The sequence below is a fragment of the Furipterus horrens genome, unplaced genomic scaffold (genome assembly GCF_987537825.1).
Source record: "Furipterus horrens unplaced genomic scaffold, mFurHor1.1.pri manual_scaffold_7, whole genome shotgun sequence".
NCBI classification, from domain to species: Eukaryota; Metazoa; Chordata; class Mammalia; order Chiroptera; family Furipteridae; genus Furipterus; species Furipterus horrens.
In genome coordinates this window covers 82611682-82630891 of record NW_028327177.1, presented here as the reverse complement: position 1 = coordinate 82630891, position 19210 = coordinate 82611682, and the positions used below count along the sequence as shown (strand labels likewise).

Here is a 19210-nt window from a genome sequence, read left to right as displayed (position 1 = left end):
TTCTCTGAATCCAAAATGAATTAATTCACCATTCATTTACGATATACTGTCTTCTGGTTTTTCTTATGTGCTTGTCTGGAACTGTTCCTTTATGAGTAATGCCATTTAAAATTTCATGCACTGATGTCTTTTCTCCCCATGGTTTACGCTTAAATTTATCTGTCATAGTGCCTCATGGGATATTTCAAAACTAGGAGTTTATTATTTGTTGTTTCTTATTGACAGGCAAAGAAAGAAACTTTTCCATGCTTCTTTCATACTATTTTGATACAATGGAGGTATACACTCAAAAGAGATAGCTTAATTTTCTTAGATAACCTTTTTTATAAAAAAGACATAGACCCCCAAAAGAAAGACATACAAGCTCATACCATAAATAAGGATGTAAGGAAAGTCAAGTCACTGATTGAAATTTTTTAGAAATGTAAATTTAAACCCATCATGTTAACCTGTTTGTGCATATTCCATATTCAAAGGCATGTGGGGGGAAAATGTACTTGTCCTGACTTGATAAATAGGTATAAGAAAATCCTGCATAATTAACATGAAGAACAAGATAATGAAGAGAATTCATTACCTAGATTAATTGATAACACACACAGAAAAATGGTTATTCATCAAGCTGGAGGCATCAAAATTCCAACAATGGAATCACAATTAACTTATGTTGCACTAACTGCAAAGCATATATGAGGATGCTGCATATCAGTTTAAATCCCATTATTTCAAAATGTTAAATTAACTACACAAAGCATATGAGAAGAGTGCCTTACGTTTGTTCAGCACTTAAATGTTTAGAAAGTGCCATTATATGAACCCTCATTAAAAAAAATCCTCACCTGAAGGTATGTTTATTGATTTTAGAGAGAGGAAGAGAGGGAGGTAGGGAGGGAAAGAACTGGAGAGGGAGAGGGATGGGGGAGGGACAACGGAGGGGGGGAGTGAAGGGGGAGGAGAAAGAGAAAGAGAAACATTAATTGGTTGCCTCCCATACGTACCTCAACCAGGGACTGAACTCACAACCTAGGTATGTGCCCTGACCAGGAATCAAAACTGCAACCTTTTGGTTTATGGTACTACACTCCAACCAACTGAGCCATATGGCTAGGGCTGAACCCTCATGTTTAATTTTGATCCTTGCCAGAGAGCTAGTCAGAAAGTACAGGGGGGGTTAGCCCTCTGTTGTTGAGAAAGCCATTCAGAGTCTTCACCTGATGTGTCCCAAGGTCACAAAGCTAACATGTAGCAGTGGTGAAGCTCAAAGTCAGCTCTCCAGAATACCTATTGATCCTTCATTCATGCCAGATGTTAGAGCTGGGACCTAGGGTACACACCTGGGGAAAGGAACATACCTTGTTTTGAACAGTTTCTTCATCTACACAATGGAAATAATAGTACCTAGTCCACAAGGTTGTTGAAAGGACTAAATATTACTGTACATGTGAAATGCTTAGTACATGTCTGTAAAGTACTTAATTAATATTTACACATGCATTTATTTATTTTAAATTCCCATCCTCCTCCCCTCCTCCCCTTTGGCAACCACCAGCTTGTTCTTTACATCTATGAGTGAGTCTGTTTCTATTTTGTTTTGTTTGTTGTTGTTTTTAAGATTCCACATTTAAATGAAATTACATGATGTTTGTCTTTCTCTGACTGATTTCACTTCATAATACCCTCTACATAGACCCATGTTGGTGCAGATGGCAAGATTTCATTCTTTTTATTTCGGAATAATATTCCATTGCGTGTGTGTGTGTGTACCTCATCTTTTTCATCCATTCATGTATCGATACACACTTGGGTTCCTTCCATACCCTTGCTATTATAAATAATGCTGTAATCAACATAGGGGTGTACAGATCTTTTTGAATTAGTGTTTTTGTTTTCTTTGGATAAATACCCAGAAGTGGAACTGCTGAGTCATATGGCAGCTCTATTTTTAATTTTTTGAAGAGTCTGCATATTGTTTTCCATAGTGGCTGAATTATATATGCATTTATTTCAACAAGCAATAATGAAAATAAGCAGGTTACCTAGAGAGCAAGTAAGAATTAAGAAAACCTTTCAGTAGACTGCAGCTATGTTGAGTTCAAAAGAAAAATAAACTTACTGACATTCAATAAAAAGGTAATGGCTTAAGAAAATAAATGAACAATATTTTTCAAACCAATTACAGATTGGGGCTACTCCCTAAAAAGAAATCTCCCATTAACATTCACAGCAGGCAAACTGGTAAGCAGAAGCTTGCTTTCTAATAATAGCTTTTAAATGCTGTTAGCACTTGTTATATCAGCCATTTCGAAATAGCTGTGGGATGGAGAGGAACTTGCCAGAATAATGAAAGAAATGACATTCTAGAGCAACACTGACTCCACGGTCCCAGAGAGAAACTCAGGACCAGGAATAGCTGAGGCTCATTCAGATCCGTGCAGAACCAGGCTCTCTAGTAAAGCTCACACTGGCACATGAACACCTCTGCCACATTCCCACCAGCACGGTGATCAAGGGTGAGTTCAGACGTCAAAAGCATCTCAGTGAGGTTGTCCCATGTCATCACCCTAGAGTGACTTACTCTGTTAATCTACTTCAAACAGTATGATTGCTCTGTGAAGTAGGTGTATCACACACAATACGCTTACATGAATTCATTCATACAGGCAGAAGAGGACAGCAAGAAGGTGACATGATCCGCATAGTTCAGTGATTCAATCTACTCAGTAGGAGCATGTCCTGGAAGTAGTGTCAAATATGAGCCATGGATCTGGTGTTGCATCAGGTGAGACTCAGTTCCCATGAGTCTCTTAGATGGCAGCATTTCATTGTGTTTAATGAGCATCTGACATTAAAAATAGATCCTCTTCGACTTCCGGCCAAGATGGAGGCGTAGACAGACATGCTGTGTCTCCCTACACAACTAAGAAGAAATACAACTACCTCGAAATTAGAAACAACCAGAAGTTCCAGAAAATCAAAGTGCATGTAAGTCCAGCAAACAAAGATATAAAGAAATACTCATCCAGGCAGGTAGGAGGGGCGGAGAGGACACGGTATGGTGGTGGCAGCAGCGGCAACAGCAGCAGGCTGGCGGAAAGCCCAGTTACACATTTTAAAAAGTCAGGAGGGACACCTGGGGAGCGTTCCCAGCTCCTCACCAGACTGCACAGCTCACTGTCCCAGCACCAGGGCAAATCAAGCCTCATTACTTTTGACTGTGCAAACCAGTGGGGGTTGAGGTGGAGGCAGAAACTGCCAGTCTCTCAGCACAGTCTGCTTGTTTAAAGGGCCCCCACAGACCTAGAATGTCTGCAGAACCACCCACTCTGGGAACGAAGGCCAAGGCAGCAGCTAGAGGGGTGCAAGTCCAGTCTGGAGGTGGGAGAAGTGCCTGGAAAAGGGGCGCGTGCTGGGCAAGCGGCATTGTTCCTTCTCAGACCCCTACCCCGCATCCAGTGCCACAACGTGGTGAAACAGGTCATTACTGACAAACACCTAAGGCTCCGCCCCTTAAAATGAAATAGGAGCGACAGCTCTGCCTAGGACATGGAAGCAAACAAACACAGGAGACTTCCAACCAAAATGGAGGCCTAGACTGACATGCTCCGTCTCCTTCCGCAACTAAGAAGGAATACAACTACTGCAAAACCAGAAATAACCAGAAGTTCCAGAAAATAAATGGAAGTCCAACATATGAAGTTATAAAGGAGTGGTGCTCGTCTGGACAGATAGGAAGGGTGAAACCGGGGAGGAGAGGTCAAGCTGTGCTGTATGCAGCAGCAGCAGCGACGGCGGCAGGACAGCGGTAAGCACAGACACCCGTATTTAAGGAGAAGCGAGAAGCGCCTAGGGAGCACCCCTGGCTGCAGACCAGACCCATCAGCTTGCAACTCCAAAGCCAGGGAAGGCAGACCTCCATTGCCTAGGACTGTGAGGTCCAGAGGGGGTGGGACGGAGGAGGAGGCTCCCGGTCTCTCAGCACAGAGTGAATGGCAGGAATCCATCTTGGACCCCCACCCCAAAGAAAATGCAACAGCGTGGTGAGAAGGGTCGCCCAGTTATGATGAGTACATGGGGCTCCTCCCCCTATAGTGTAGGAGGTGTGTCAGCCCTGCCCAAGAAGCAAAGGTAAACACAAAATGGTCAGGATGGCACAGATCATGATAGAGATCCCAGTGATATAGCTGACGAGACAGCAAATATCTAATCTAACGAAGCAGCAGATAGGAAATCTTTCTGAGGCACAGTTCAGAGCTTCGGTTATAAAAATGCTTTCAGACCTAACAGCAGATCTTGAACAAGATGGGAAGGAATGAAGGCTAGTCCTGCTGAAATGAACAAAAATACATACGAAAGTAGTGGTGAGGGCAAGAAAACCAGGGATCAAATCAACAAATAGGAACATAGGGAAGAAACAAAGAATCAACCAGTGCAGAAAGAGGAAACGAGAAGTGAGGAAAATGAGAAGAGGCTCAGAAACTTATCAGACAGCTATAAGTGGGCCAACAGCCAAATCATAGGGTTCCCAGGAGGTGAAGAAGAACCAGAAAGTGAAAAATTATGTGAAAAAATAATGAAGCAGAACTTCCCTAACTTGGGGAAGGAAGTAAGACTTACAGGTCCAGGAAGCACAGAAAGTTCAAAAAAAACTGGACCCAGGGAGAACCACACCAAGACATATTATAATCAAAATGTCAAAATTTAAGGATAAAGAGAGAATCTTAAAAGCAGCAAGAGAGAAGAAGAGAATTTCATACAAAAGATGTCCCAATAAGACTATCAGCTGACTTCTCAAAAGAAACTCTGCAGGCAAGAAGGGACTGGCAAGAAATATTCAAAGTAATGAAAAGCAAAAACCTACAATCATGATTACTCTCTCCAGCAAAGCTGTCATTCTGAATAGAAGTGCAGAGAAAGTGCTTCCAGGACAAAGTAAAACTGAAGGAGTTCATCAGATCCTTACCACTGTTATATGAAATGCTAAAGGGACTTGTTTAGGAGAAAGAGGATCAAAACTAAGAATATTAAAATGAAAACCTTCGCAAGAACAACAGAAGCTAGGGAACTGAAACAAAGGCAAACTAAGTAGGCAACGAGACTGGAAAAAGAACTATAGGTATGGGGAACTTTATAGGGGGAGGTCAGCAGGGAGGATGAAGCAGGGAAAGGGAGGGAGATGGTACAGAAATTAAGAAGCATAGTAGGAGGGAGTGGAGTAGATAGGAAGATGTTGAGAAGAACTATATACACAATCAATGGGCATGGACTAAGGGGGGGGACAATTGGAGGGAGGGATGTCACTGGGTGGAGGGGAGCAGAGGGAAAAGAAATCGGAACAACTGTAACAGCATAATCAATAAAGCATTTAAAATAAAAGATCCTCTTCATATGACAACCACCTCAACTGGTACTGAAGCGGAGGAAAAGCCACTTTTCCAAGAACAGAATAATAATGAGCTTTGTTAGACTTGCTGAGAAGTGGACCATTGTTCTCCTATGTAGTTTATTCACCTCTCACCCTGCACTCACTCTCAAGATGCAACACTCCTGTGTGGGTCACCTTTCTGCTCCTCTCCAACAGGACTATGTAGTGTTTCCATCAGCAGCTAACATAATCCATGACACATGTAATCATCTAATAAGCAAGAGTTTTGATAGTGAATGAATTAAATCAATTCAATAGACACTCACTGGCCATCACCCTTGCACCAGGCACAGAGTTAAGTGCTTGGGACAAGGAGATGAATAAGGTATCATCGCTGTCATTAAGGAATGCAAACACTAGTTTGAGAGCCAGATCAGGAAACTGGCAATTACAACCCTGGGTCTAAAGATGTCTCAGAGGCAAGATCAAGGCAGGGCCATGGATACAGGCTGCTGAGTCAAGCGGCTTCTTGAAGAGGTGATGTTCCAGGAGATGAAGGGAAGGAAAGAACAGGAACTTGGGTAGAAGGGAACAGCCAGGATGAAGGCAGGACTGTCATCTAACTTGGTTCATTCAGGACCTACAGGCTGAATGAGAAGGAACCTGAGATGCTGCAGGCCAGGTGGCATGGCAGGGGCCAGGGTCAGGGAAGAGGATGAGGACTTGGTTCTTCTTGCTTGTTTCTTCTTTTTCCAGAGCTGGATCTTCTTTTTTCCAGAGAAGTCTTGAAAGTAGCCTTCCTTGAGGGACAGGGGAGAAGTGTTAGGAAGGAGAGGGAAACGAGGGATACAAGAGATATACAGGAGATACTACAGAGTGATCGTTGAGGGCAGTAGGAGCGAGAGAGTGAGTGAGAGCAAGAAAGAAATCAGTAAAAGAGGGAGGGAGGGGAGAGAGAGACAGGAGAATGGAAAGGAGAAAGAGAAAAAAGCAGGGAGAAAGGGATAGAGAAGATGAGTGAGTGAAACCAACAAAACCGGATCTCTACGAGAAAAGCAATAAGACGTGTGCATACACTGCTTAGCTGAGGGAACAGGGTTCTCAGGAACCTATGTACCGCAGAGCACCAAGAGGAAATCAGCACGGGGTGGCGGGTAGGAAGACCCCACTCCACCAGAGATGATTCCATTCTCGCCCACTATAAAGTAATTTGCTGCAGTCTGCATTTTAATGGAAATCTGATTTAAGTTTCACTCTGGGCCTGTTTCTATAATTAACTACTGTAATCTGCAATTTCAAACTGAGAATGAAATTAAGACAGTTTGAAAATGAAAGCATTGTGACATCATCATTATTATTTAGCATTTACAAAGCATGTCAGATTTTCAACGTGTGCCTCACAGTCCATTCATTATCACAATCACTAATTACCATTTCATGACAATACCAATAGCAATTTTAATAGTCTTTTCTTTTTTTTCTTGACAAAGAGAATGTTAAAAAAAAGTCTGTAGTTGGGTCTATGTAAGTACTCGAGACTCAGAAGATCTCTAAGTGCTTCAGGAAGATAGCCTTTTCCAAATTCACAGGGGAGAATAACAAGGGCTGCTATTTACTCTTTCTCAAAAGTAAAGATCACCTAATGAGGCTGCTGCAGTGCCAGATGCACTGAGCACATCCCAGAACCCCAGCCAGGTGGGCAGCAGCTGTAGGTAGCTGTGCAGGTGGGCAGGCAGCCCAAGTGCAGGTTTTTACATGTCTTTGTGTGTTTGGCTTTACAATATATGCGCTCTGGCTGCAGATTTTAGTCCACAATTTAAAGTAAAGAATGAAATTCAAAAGAAGAAAAGCAACAACAGCCTTTGGTATTGAACAAACTCCTCTCAATGCCCAATAAACAAAAAGCCAATAAAAATCATGACTAAAACCTTTTTTGGGGAACATAATCATTTTCAGTATCTGATGAACATTAGGGAACCTCAGTCAAATAAATTCACACACATAACTTTTTCTTTTGTGTGTTTGTGTAATAATTTTAGGTAAGCCCCATGACAAATCTTAAGGATTTTGCCTCAGAGCCAGATAATGGCAAAGGGTAATAGCACATGCATGTAGTATAGGGGTATAAGTTGCAGGAAAATTGTGACTTCTTTGCAATTATTTACAGAATTTTGTTTGAGTGTGTATTTTTCTGCGAATAGTGTTTATAATCTCTAAGAAAAGATATTAATTCATAATAGCCACAAGTACAACACTAGCTAATGTTTACTAGGCATTTGGCAGGTGGTAGGCAGTATGCTGATTATTTCACATGTATCAACAGCTTTAATACATAAGTACTATTATCCCCATTTTACAGATGAGAAAACTGAGGGAAGTTCTGAAGAATCACTAGGGCTACAGCTTTATCAACTGTCAAATATAATTCAGACGTAGTGAGGACCTATAATGTGTACAGTACTTAATGTTTTCTCATTCATTACCACAGCTCAGCCATAAATACATGAGGTAGATATTATCTATCCCATTTTAAAGGTGAGAAAGCTGAGGATCAGAGAGGTAAAAAACACCTTGCATCAAATCGCATCCAGTCTGTTGTCAGGATCAAATAATCAGTTTTTTCTTTTTCTTTTTCTTTTATTTTTTAATTTATTTTTTGACTTTTTAAATTATTTTATTTTTTATATTGTATTTTTTTCCCATTACCATTTAGTCCCCTTTACATCCCCTTCCCTTCTGCAATCACCACACTATTGTCCAAGTCCATGAGTCCTTTTTTCCTTAACATTATCTGGACTCCTTTTAATGAAATGCAAATACTGCCTGATGGCTCAATGAAAAGTGAGTCATTTATTCAAAACATATTTTTGAGGACCTCCTCTGTGCTAGGCATTTTTAGCCACTGTGTGTAGTCAGCAGCTAAGCTGGCAACAAAGATTTTAAAGAAATGGACGCAAATGTATCTATACCTAAAACCACAAACTGTGATAATATCTATGAAACGGAGTGAAACACTGACTCTGAGCTCATAGGGCAGGACCCATTTTACACTGGGTGGTCAGGGAGAGCCTTTCATAGGGAGTGACATTTAAGATAGAACCTAAAGGACAGTCAGGAAGAGGCCATGTAGATTAACAGAAGACCAGGGAATAAGAAGTTTGAGACAGCTGGATATCACCGGCAAAGGCCTAGGGGCAAAAAAGAACTTGGTGCAATTAGTGAAGCTGAGAAACTGAATAGAACCCAGAGTATCAGGAGCCTGGGACTTGAGAAGTGGAGTGGTGGGAAATGAGACAGACCACACCAGCAGGGGCCAAATAACTCAATCATATGCAAGTTGGCTCTCAGCCATGAGGAGCAGTTTGAGAAGCCTGTGGTTCCAAGGCACCTATGAAGACTTCAAGGAGGCCAGGAAGAGAATGATATTTATTCAGCATCCACATGTATTTAAATTGTAAGATAGTTTTATGACTTCCACTTTATGGGTAGACTGAGGCTCAGAGTTTAGGATCTCATAGCTATTAAGTAGTCACAGTTCAAACCCAGGTCTGTTTCACCATACTATGTTCTGGGCCTTCTGGAACACATGGACAATCTCAGGGGGCCACAGATATACTCCAGGGGTTGGCAAACTCTCTGTGTTAAGGAATAGTCAGGAAATAGTTTAGGCTTTGTGGACCAGTGTCTGTCATAGCTACTCAACTCTGCTGTTGCAGCATAAAAAGTTATAGACAATATGTAAATGAATAAGGGTATCTGTGTTCCAATAAAACTTTATTTACAAGAACAAGTGGTGGCCAGATTTGACCCATAGGCTATAATTTGCCAACCCCTGACATAGACAGGATTTGGTTCATGCTTACCCTCAAGGTCACCGCAACCACCACCTCAGCTACTTTGCATCATTAGCTATTTCTTTGATAGCACTTTCGGATTTTAAGTTCTATTTTTTGTTCAGCCATTTTCTTGCCATCACTGACACCATTAAGGTATTCAGTTTACAGTGATGAATGATTAAAATGTCCATGCCAATTTTGATATTATTCCTTTGAAACAAAACTTGTACCTTTGGTATGAAGGATTAACAATTATTGAGTGTTAATTTTCCTAGTGCTAGAAATTATGCTACAACCTTCCCTGGCAAATAAACTGAGCCTCAAAGAGCTTGGATAACTTGTTCAGGGCCACATAGCTACTAAGCAGTGGAGCCAGGATTTGGACCAAGTCAGTCCTACTTCAAAGTCCATGCTCTTCCTCTGGCTGTCTCTCTATAACTAGTTAGGAGTCCCAACTCTATTTTGGTCCTATTTTCAAGTTTCAGGGGCACACTCCTTAGTCCTACTCTGATGCCCAAGTATTTCTTGCTTTCAAATCTTACTGTTCAATTAAAATGGATAAGAAGTAAGATATATTTTATAGTTCTGTGGACAGGTGGGTCTTGGTTCTTCACAATCCATTGTTCCATATCTACCAGTAAAAAGAGTTGTCTGGAGTTTGCAGTTTGCAATGCCTATTTAGATGAGATTATGGAGTGGTGATGATAGTGGAAGAGTGGGTCCTGGCCTTCAAAACCTAGAGTGTGTCCTGTATTGAGATAGATGTCCCCACAAGACCCCTCTCTGTAGACTGTAAAGCCCTCTTTCCCTTTTTTGACATCCTGAAATTTATTCCTTTGCCATTGCTATTATTTGTAATTAAGATAAGAAAAAAAATTCTCATGGAGAATTATGCCATTCCAGGTGCTGTCATTGATACAGATTTTAACTATCAAGCAATGCAAAGGCCCCTGGAAGATATGGTAACTATGTGAGTGGCTGTTGGGAGTGCTGTATTGGGAACGATGATTCATATCCTGGTTCAGTGGGAGAGATCTGTGACTTTACTAAAAATGCCTGCATGGCAGTGAAGAAAAGAGTCAAATCTAGTGTATTATATATTTATCTCCTTAATTTTGGAGTTACATAACACGTATTCTGATAAACAAAACTGAAAAATTTACTCTGTCAACACTGCCCTCTTAATGGATTTTACAAAGAAAATATCAGACAGTAAGTAGACACAGTTCACATTCAGCATGATCCCTACAATCTCATTTACAATCTCATTAATTTTGTATGTGTAAGTATATGAACACCCAAAATTTTTAATATTGACTTCCAGTATCAGACAGGACCAAAGTCACCTTCCACTACACATATTGGTTTATTTTAACAAGTTAAAAATACTACAAATACTGTACCATATAAATTATAAAACCACATTTCCTCCCAAATGAGTGTCTGTTTCCTTAAGTCAAAGATCTCTCAAATGTGTTCTATGAAGCATTAGGACTACATAATGCTTCATGAACAAGTCATCAGGTCAAATTGTATGAATTCTAGCTTATGCAAGCTTTAGCAGATGATCTGTGTTCTAACTATTAACACTTCATTTTCTGCAAGAGTCCAAGGGTTAAAAGTCTGATCTCCAGAGAGCTTGTGTTCAGGAGCTGGTGTATTGGACAGTTAGGTGACAGGTTTTTCTCCCAAAAGATGCCAATCATTTCACAATATGGATCAGATTTAAAAGTCTGCAAAACTGGAAGGCTTTCATTGCCAAGAACAACCACCATGAGTGCCTCATTCAGGCCAAGGGTGGGACACAAACACTTCCCCAGTGGCCAGCAAACACAATGGCAGTGCTTAGATCAGCTTTAACAGGCCTTCTGGAGAAGGAAACATCTGAAGAGCAAATATAGGTTGGCACTATAAGCAGGAGCAAGAGACAAGGAGTTAGAAAGGTCAAATAACGCAGAGATTTGAGGGAACAGCAGACTTGTTTTATCTTTTACAGAGATATTTCCCATATCCTGCTGAACTGAGAATTAGAGCCATTGCCAGAGTTACAAAAACCACTTAGACATTTAAAATAGCAAATGCAAGGTACTTTTGGGTGCCATGTGTTTAAAATAGTTCTTGCAAAAACTATGATGTGTTGTTAGGCCAAAGGGCTATTTTAATCTGAAATAACTTTTTAGAAAAGGAGGCTTTGGTCATACTCTTTCACCATGAAACATCAAAAGATTAAAAAGAAAGAGGCATACAATTCTCACTTAAGAAAAGAGCTATTATGACTGTTAAGAAATATCTGGGTTACAAAACTGCCTTCCCAGCTTGATAAGATAATTGCTTTCATGCAGGATAGTCGTTGTTAATAATGCAATATCTGTATTTTATTTGAAATGGGAGCTACAGTGGTACAGACTAATAATATTTATTGACATTCTTTTGGAGCAGTATTTGTCCAATCATCTCAGACTTATGTCATCTTGATGAATGTGAATATGTATACTCCATCATCATTAGTTGGAGAGTTAATATGAAGACTCCCATAAAACTGGCAACTTGGTGAAGGAGCCATTTATTAATCTATAATTAGGTTGTCTATCCATCTGTTGTTGCTACATTATAGTCTCCACAAGGTAACTGTTCCTATAGGAAAGAGAAAAATGCTTCTGTGGTGATTACTTTGCCTTTACTCATGACTGACATCAATTAAAAAATAAATTAGCTAAGCAGACAGAGCTAAAACTCAGGACCACACAGATTCACACTTCACACCACAGAGAAGTGAAGATAAATTTAGTTAATAGCAAAACCCACTGTTTCTGTAAATAACAAGTGTAATGTAGGATGAAAGTGGCACATACTGATTCTGGGGTGCTGCATACATCTGTTCAAATAAACTTATTTGATCATTTAGTTTTCTGGAAAAACAAGGGGTTGACAAAAATTCATATCAAAACTAATGGATGAATATCTGACTGAGAAAGTAAAAATACAATCTTCCAGCTAAGATCTCAATAAGCTACAAGCTATTTGTTATACACTTCATATTAAAATTATTAAGTAAAATAATTTTAAAGAAACATACATATGTTTCTTCTCATAACAGGTCTCACTGGTATATTTGTGAAGATCTGTTTACTCCCAAATTTCTTTGTAAGAACTGCCCATTTATTCCGTAAAATTCTACCCTTTGTTCATCCTAGTAAATTGACCTCCAACCCCAAGCCTCACACCCAGAAGTTTAAATTCCAAAACTGTCATTAAAGATAACATTCTTTAGCATCAAAATTTTAAATTCGGGTAAATTAAGCAAAACAAAGAAAAATATTAAAAGCCTCCAAACAGTTACCCATTAAAACATCTGTAATTATAAAGGCCAGTATCCCATTTAAATTAGGGCTCTTTTAAAATGCCTGGGTAGGAATGCTCCCTGGTAATATTTAATATCAGAAAGAGAGGAAGCTATACAATTTGTTTGGTATCTACTAGCAGCATCAGATGTCACTGTCACTAAAAAATCTCCTCAGCTGTAGATAATATTCTAAAATTACTGATATCACTGTCTGACCTTGCTGAAATCTGTTGTGTAAAAGTCTGATCTATTTATTTAGCTGTTCAGCAAATGTCAGAATACCATGTCTGGAGCAAATTAAAGACTACATTGGCAAAGCACTCCCCACAGCCTGCTAGGAGAAATTTAACCAAACTCTTTCCACCTCGGAGTCTAAATCACTGCTTTGCCAAAATCTCTCTCACTCTTGGTTGACCTTTTGTGGATCTCAGTAGAGTGACCAAAGGATTCCCTGAGGTACATGCTCATCAGATAATCAAAAGCAGGTCAAGGGGACCTATCAATGACATAGACCATTTATGTGCCTCTTCAGGTGAACTCGGCCCTTTTCACCTCACCCCTCTAGGTCCTGGAAGGCTGACTACGGGCTACACCCATGGGTTCCTTTTCCTGTCTGATCTTAGAGAAGCCTTGGCAGGAGAGGGAAGTCAGGTTATTTATGTTCCTCTAGGACCCTCAGCGAGGTTGCCTTGAGTGGCTGTGTCCTGCCACAAAAGATCTCTCTGATCATCTCAAGAAAGCCTTCATTAACAGACTTTCTATTATGGTGAAGTAACCTTCTCTTCTAGCTTTTGGTTTAGGGATACAGCCCCAGATTTCTGTACCTTCTCTTACTGTTTACCCCCTACTCTCATTCTCATTATCCATCTCTTTGTAAATAAACCCTTCTCCATATACCATTAATGATGCTATATAGGTGAGTGAGTGTCCCCCCTGGCTGGTTTGGCTCAGTGGATTGAGCGTCGGCCTGCGAGCTAAGTGTCGCTGGTTCGATCTTCCAGTCAGGGCACATCAGAGAAGGAAAACTCTGACTCCAAAAAACCTCCGCTGCCTTGCGGCATACCTCTTCAGGGGAAAGGCTAAGGGAGTAAACCCCGACAGAAAATCCGGAGCCGGAGTCCCTAAGGCGGTTTGACGTTGTAGTCAACACCGGCAACTCCTGCGGCGCACCTGAAGCCAAGCTGTATTGACTCCGTCTTTCCCTTGGACCCTTCAGCTGCGAAGAGAGGGGGGGTCTGCTGCATGGGCAACAGCAGACCCTCCATATCACCCTGCCCAGGCTCTGTAGCTTCAGCTTCACTGGAGAGGACACTCCAGCGTCATCACAAGATGTCCATTCAACACGGGAGGAGACACTGTCACTCCGGAGTCGGACTGCACAGCCATTCTCGGCGGTGCAGATAGACTCTTAAGAAGCTACACCATCGTCTCTCGAGACGGACGGCTGCCGACGACGACGACGACGATAGGTGAGTGAGTCATCATTTCCTGGTGAGATTGAGAACATCCTCTTTTGATCAACCCAGCTTGAATTTGGCAAAATCCATTCATTTGAAGGCTAGACCTTCTAAAACTAGAAGGTTGTTATTACTTATTTATTATTAGTTTTCTCCTCTCTACAACATATCTATGACCATGAATTAAACAATAAAAGTAAAAGTAAAAACAAAAATCTGAACACCCTCAGCTCAAGACATTTAATGAGTATTATCCTTCTGTTTTTTGGGGGGGAGATAGCTAACACCTAAGAATCTGAAAGTACTGCTCATTAACTGTCCAGATCTATACCTAAAGTAAAGTTAGAAAAAGGAAAACAAGTCCAATTCTCTATTATTTTCAGTCCTGTTCATTATAAATGACAAACAATAGCTTGTCAGATGAAAATGAGCTTCTCAGCACTGAAATGGCTTCATTTGGTTTACCAGCTGCAAATGAAAGCTAAGGGAGACTCATCTAGAGGGTGACTTGCAATCCTTATTTTCAGCATAATGAAAGATAGGCTCAATAAATTCAAATCCTCATGTGGCCACCCACTCTGTCTAAAGGAAGAACACAAATAACAGGGAGGCAAACCTGAAAAGATAGTTAATAAGAAGAAATGTAGGTCTGCAGCCTTAGACAAAGATGACGTTTAACTTTCATGAAACTCCAATGACCCTGTCGCAAGTAGTGGCCTCACATGTATCTCAAAAGTCACATTATTCTGTTTTACCAAGCAAATAAACTGTGTTATCGAGCTTTTAATAATAAACAATAAAACATACCCAAAGGGAGTATGTGTAGGAGGGCTTAACAACCAAGAAAAAATGTCAGGAAGGAACAGGAGCTCTCAGATTACGTAAAATCCACATAGGTTTTCTGGGAAATGAACAGAGCTTGGCGTGGCCTGGTGTGGTCAGGGGTATACACATACACCCTGAACCCACATGATTCAAGCACGTATTTGTTTTACTGATGGTAGAGCTTCCCCTTCTGGTCCCCACACCTGTACCTGTCCTTTATTCTCTGAAACATCTGGATTAAAATCTCTTGGCAGAGACCCTCCTCACCCATCTCACATATGCCCCTCAATGTGGGTTTATTTCATGGATATGTATTGTCCTATGTGCTGGAAGGATCTAAAAGGTTGTCTTATATCTATTTAATTCCTGTTCATGTCCTACCAAAGTGGAAGCACCTTGTATTGACAGACACATATTTATTAATATCCTCCTTTTTATTTCTTGTTACTTTAAATATCATGTCCAAGTTTTCACTACAGAAACCTTGGGATAGTTTTCTGAGTTGATCAAGACTAGCTAAAGTCTGCCCAGATTAGGATGACACTTTCCATAATATGCTCACTCCTGCCACACAGTGTGGTCAGTAAAGTTCCTGTCACATAACGTCACTGAGTTACACTCCAAAGTTCTTACCATCTAGCTGAGAGTGCTGTAATCTCTGCCCAAGAAGGTGTGAGGACAGGAATTCCAACCTGGCCTCATACTCTAATTCCAAAGGTAGTCTTTATAGATGCATGGGGTACTCGAAGGTGCAGGTACTTCTTATAGGAGAATAGATTATCTAATTAAAATATACAGTGCTGGTCTTTAATTGGAGAAAGGTCTTGCAAAAACTCAATGTCCTTGAGAGCCAGGCAGGTGAGTAAATGAGTAAATGAGTAAAGAAAGCTGGATAAAGACAACAGAAAGTATGCTGACACACTAGGAAATATGTATGTTTTCTAAGAAGACTGTAGCTACACAATCCTTCCAGCTGTTGCCATGGGAATGTGAGCCTCGTCTGCCCAGACCTTTTCATTTTCCAAAAGCCAGAAAGCTTGATTCTGGAAAACACTGAGCTTATTGGTAAAAAGGTATTTGAGAGCTTCATCTCTCCGGTGCTTACCACTGTAGCTGCTTTACTGGTCAGAGTCTCCATGTTCTGGAAGACGCTGTCTGAAGAGAACACTTCTTTCCTGATGCTGTCACCTGTTTCCCCAGTGGCCTGATTGTTCCCTCTCTCTCCCCCAAAATTTTAAAATCTCTGAATGTTGTGAAATATTTTGGTGGAAAACTGTTTTGTGTGTTAATGAAGGGATGTAGAGAAAGAGTATGAAGGGAGAAAAAAAAAATTAAGCAAGTTTGAAGAGGGGATCCAAGCAGGGATTCTTGAGCTAAAGAAAAGGGTAATGGAAAGCATGGACCCACGTGCAATGCCGTAATGCTAATGCTAGAAGTAGCTGCCAGCACTTTATTGGTCGCATTTTAAATGCGAGGCACTTTTCTAAGTGTTTCATATGTGTTAACTTACTTATTCCTCAACCTCTGAAGAAAGCCGTTCTCCCTGTTTCACAGATGGCGCACAGCAGAGACACCTGGTAGTTTTCCCAAGGTCACACCTCTGTAGAGAGCTCCCAGCCTGGCTCCAAAGCAACTGTGCCCTACTGCTTGCCCTATTTCTTTCACCATAGGCCTGTAGTCTCTCCTCTGGAGTGGCATGGCTCAGATCCTTGGCATAGCCAGAAATATCTTTCCTCTACATATAAATCTAACATGAAGAGACAAATCCTCCAATAAAGATTATCTTCCATGGTGGTTTTATAACATGCCCACATATGCTTCTCCCTTCAACATTAAGTGAACTGGACTTAGTGATTCACTTCAAGTGAACAGAATATGATGGATGTGGCCATATGAAGAGTTCCGAGACAGGTTGTGAAAGGAACTGGGGCTTCTTTCTCTTTGATCTCTCTTAGGTCACTCAGTCTGGGGAGAGTGAATACCATGCCATAAGGACACTCAAGAAACTCAATGGCATGTTCATCTAACAAGGAACTGAAGTCTCCTGCTGAGGGCCATGTGAGTGAGCCACATTGAAGGAGGATCCTCAGGTCCCAATCAATCAAATCTTCAGGTGACTATAAAACTCAACCTCTTTATCGGCAATCTCATGAGGAACCCTGAGGCAGACCATCCTTTAAATAAAACCCAGGTGCCATTTATCAAATAGAGGGTCAATTAACTCATTGGTCATCAAAAGTAGAGGTTAGTAAGGTTTTGATTAAAAATGTGATGAAACTGAGTTTTCAACTGGATATATTTAACCCTTGAATATATGGCAGATCACCATATAAACATGGATATAACTATTATTTACTGACTGAATATCAGAATTAAGGCTATTCTCATTTGCCATATTAAAATATAGTAAATGTGAAGTACTAGGAAGTACCATGAACTCATATTCTATAATAGAATGATTTTTATATGTGGAATTATTCAACTATGATGATGATGATGTTACTTTGGAACATGTTAACTATTTTTTGCTTTAGGAATATGAGAATTTGATATTACATTAATATTTTACTTCTCTGAAAAGAATATTTAGGTTGTTTTCTAAAAAAGACCTATTACACATGTCTTAAGTATGACATGTGTTAAATGAGAAGTACTGTAAAATTGTGGAATCACAATTCCAGTTTTAAATATTCCAGGAAATAATATAAATTTGTTAAGTATACTGATAAGAATAGGTCCAACCACATAAAGCTTAATCAATTTCATGATGAAATATATTTCAAGCCCCCAACAATTCTGATTGTGCTGCTTAATATAGATTCTTGAAAATTATGAAAATATGTGGTATAGGGTTACACAAAGTGAGTAAGGCAAGATCGGTCTGAAACACAATTGTGATAGGTATCCATTAGAGGCCAGCATATTTCAGCAAGGAGAAGGAATTTATAATCAATCCCTGTGGGAAACTAACATTATTTCTTCCACTTAAAAGTGGAGCTCTTATGAATTGGAGGAAAAAAATGATAAAGACAGCTTTTCTAATTCTCTGAAGAGGAAGTTTTAAAGGAAAAGAAAGATGAGTGAAGGATGAGTCATGGAAAATAGGGACAAAGAGAATTACTATCTTCAGAAAAAAATATTATTACTATATAATGCCTGATGTTCCACCAACGTAGCATAGATTTTCAACATACTTGGTTTAAGTGTAAGTTTTTCCATAAATATTTCCTTTGCCAATGACATTAGAAAGTTCTAGAATATACCTATCAAGTGTCACAGTAATCTCATTTTAAGGACTATTTTCACTGCTAGCTTCTCAGGCAATGTCAACAGTTTTGAAAAGAAGTAGAAAAACTGTACATTTTCAATTGCCTTCCCTTAAGCAACTTTATTCAGAACAACATCCACATGGTTCATTCTCATACATGGATTAAGTAACATAAAGTCATCTAGCACTACACTCATATTGTATAATACATTTCTTAATAATGGTGCTACATGATGCTTACAATACTTTTAACAAGAAACTGAACCGGCGTCTCAAAACTAAAAATAGTAGAAATGAAAATCTGATTCATTAGTAAAGCTTAGACAGTAGTTGCTAGAATCCCAAGTAGATTTTACCTTATAAGAGTGAAGGCTCAACAATTTAACTCAACCCACAGACAGGAACATTTTCCCCTCCTCTAGTAGAGAAAGGACCTTATGTAACATGGACACGATGAGGAGATTAATGAACCGCAAAATCTTGAGCCAGACAGGACCTGAGAGGTCAGCCAAGCCCAGCTTGAACATTTTCAAAGGCAGGGAGCTCCTTCTTTGTAAGGCAGTACATTCCATTGTCAAGGTACAATTGTTTGAGGGACCTCATCCAACACACAACAAAATGCTATTCTGATTCCTGAGATCAAAATAGGAGGCAAGATACAAAGTAACACATGATTCTACCTACGAGGAGCTGTAAAATTCCATCCCCTAGGTTCTGATTCAGACCTCTGATACACAAGGATTGGCTTTACCAGACACTAACTAGGTGACTGAGTTAACTTCTTTGGGTCTCAGTTTATTTGTCTGTAAAATGGAGATCATAATAGTACCCAGCTCACAGGATTGGTGCCAGCGTTAAATGAGACAATTCAAGTAAAACATGAAGCTCAGTACCTGGCAAATGGTGAATTCTCAAGAATTGTTACCTATTATTGCTAGGTTCTGATTACTTGACAAATACATCGTTCTCTCTTTACCAACTCCTATTAGGTATAATTTATCATCACTGTTTTTAAAGACAGGGGAACTGTTGCTCAGAATTTGAGAGGAGATTGCAAGGATCAACAGCTTGTTAGGGTTTCAACATAGGTTTGCTTGATGACAAAAGCTTTAATTGCTG

At 40.0% G+C, this 19210-nt stretch overlaps 1 protein-coding gene across 4 annotated transcripts in view; it reads right to left on the bottom strand.

Moving 5' to 3' along the window:
• SUCLG2 (succinate-CoA ligase GDP-forming subunit beta) overlaps positions 1–19210 on the bottom strand; it is a 307339-nt gene that overhangs the window by 20038 nt on the left and 268091 nt on the right. The window lies entirely within an intron of this gene.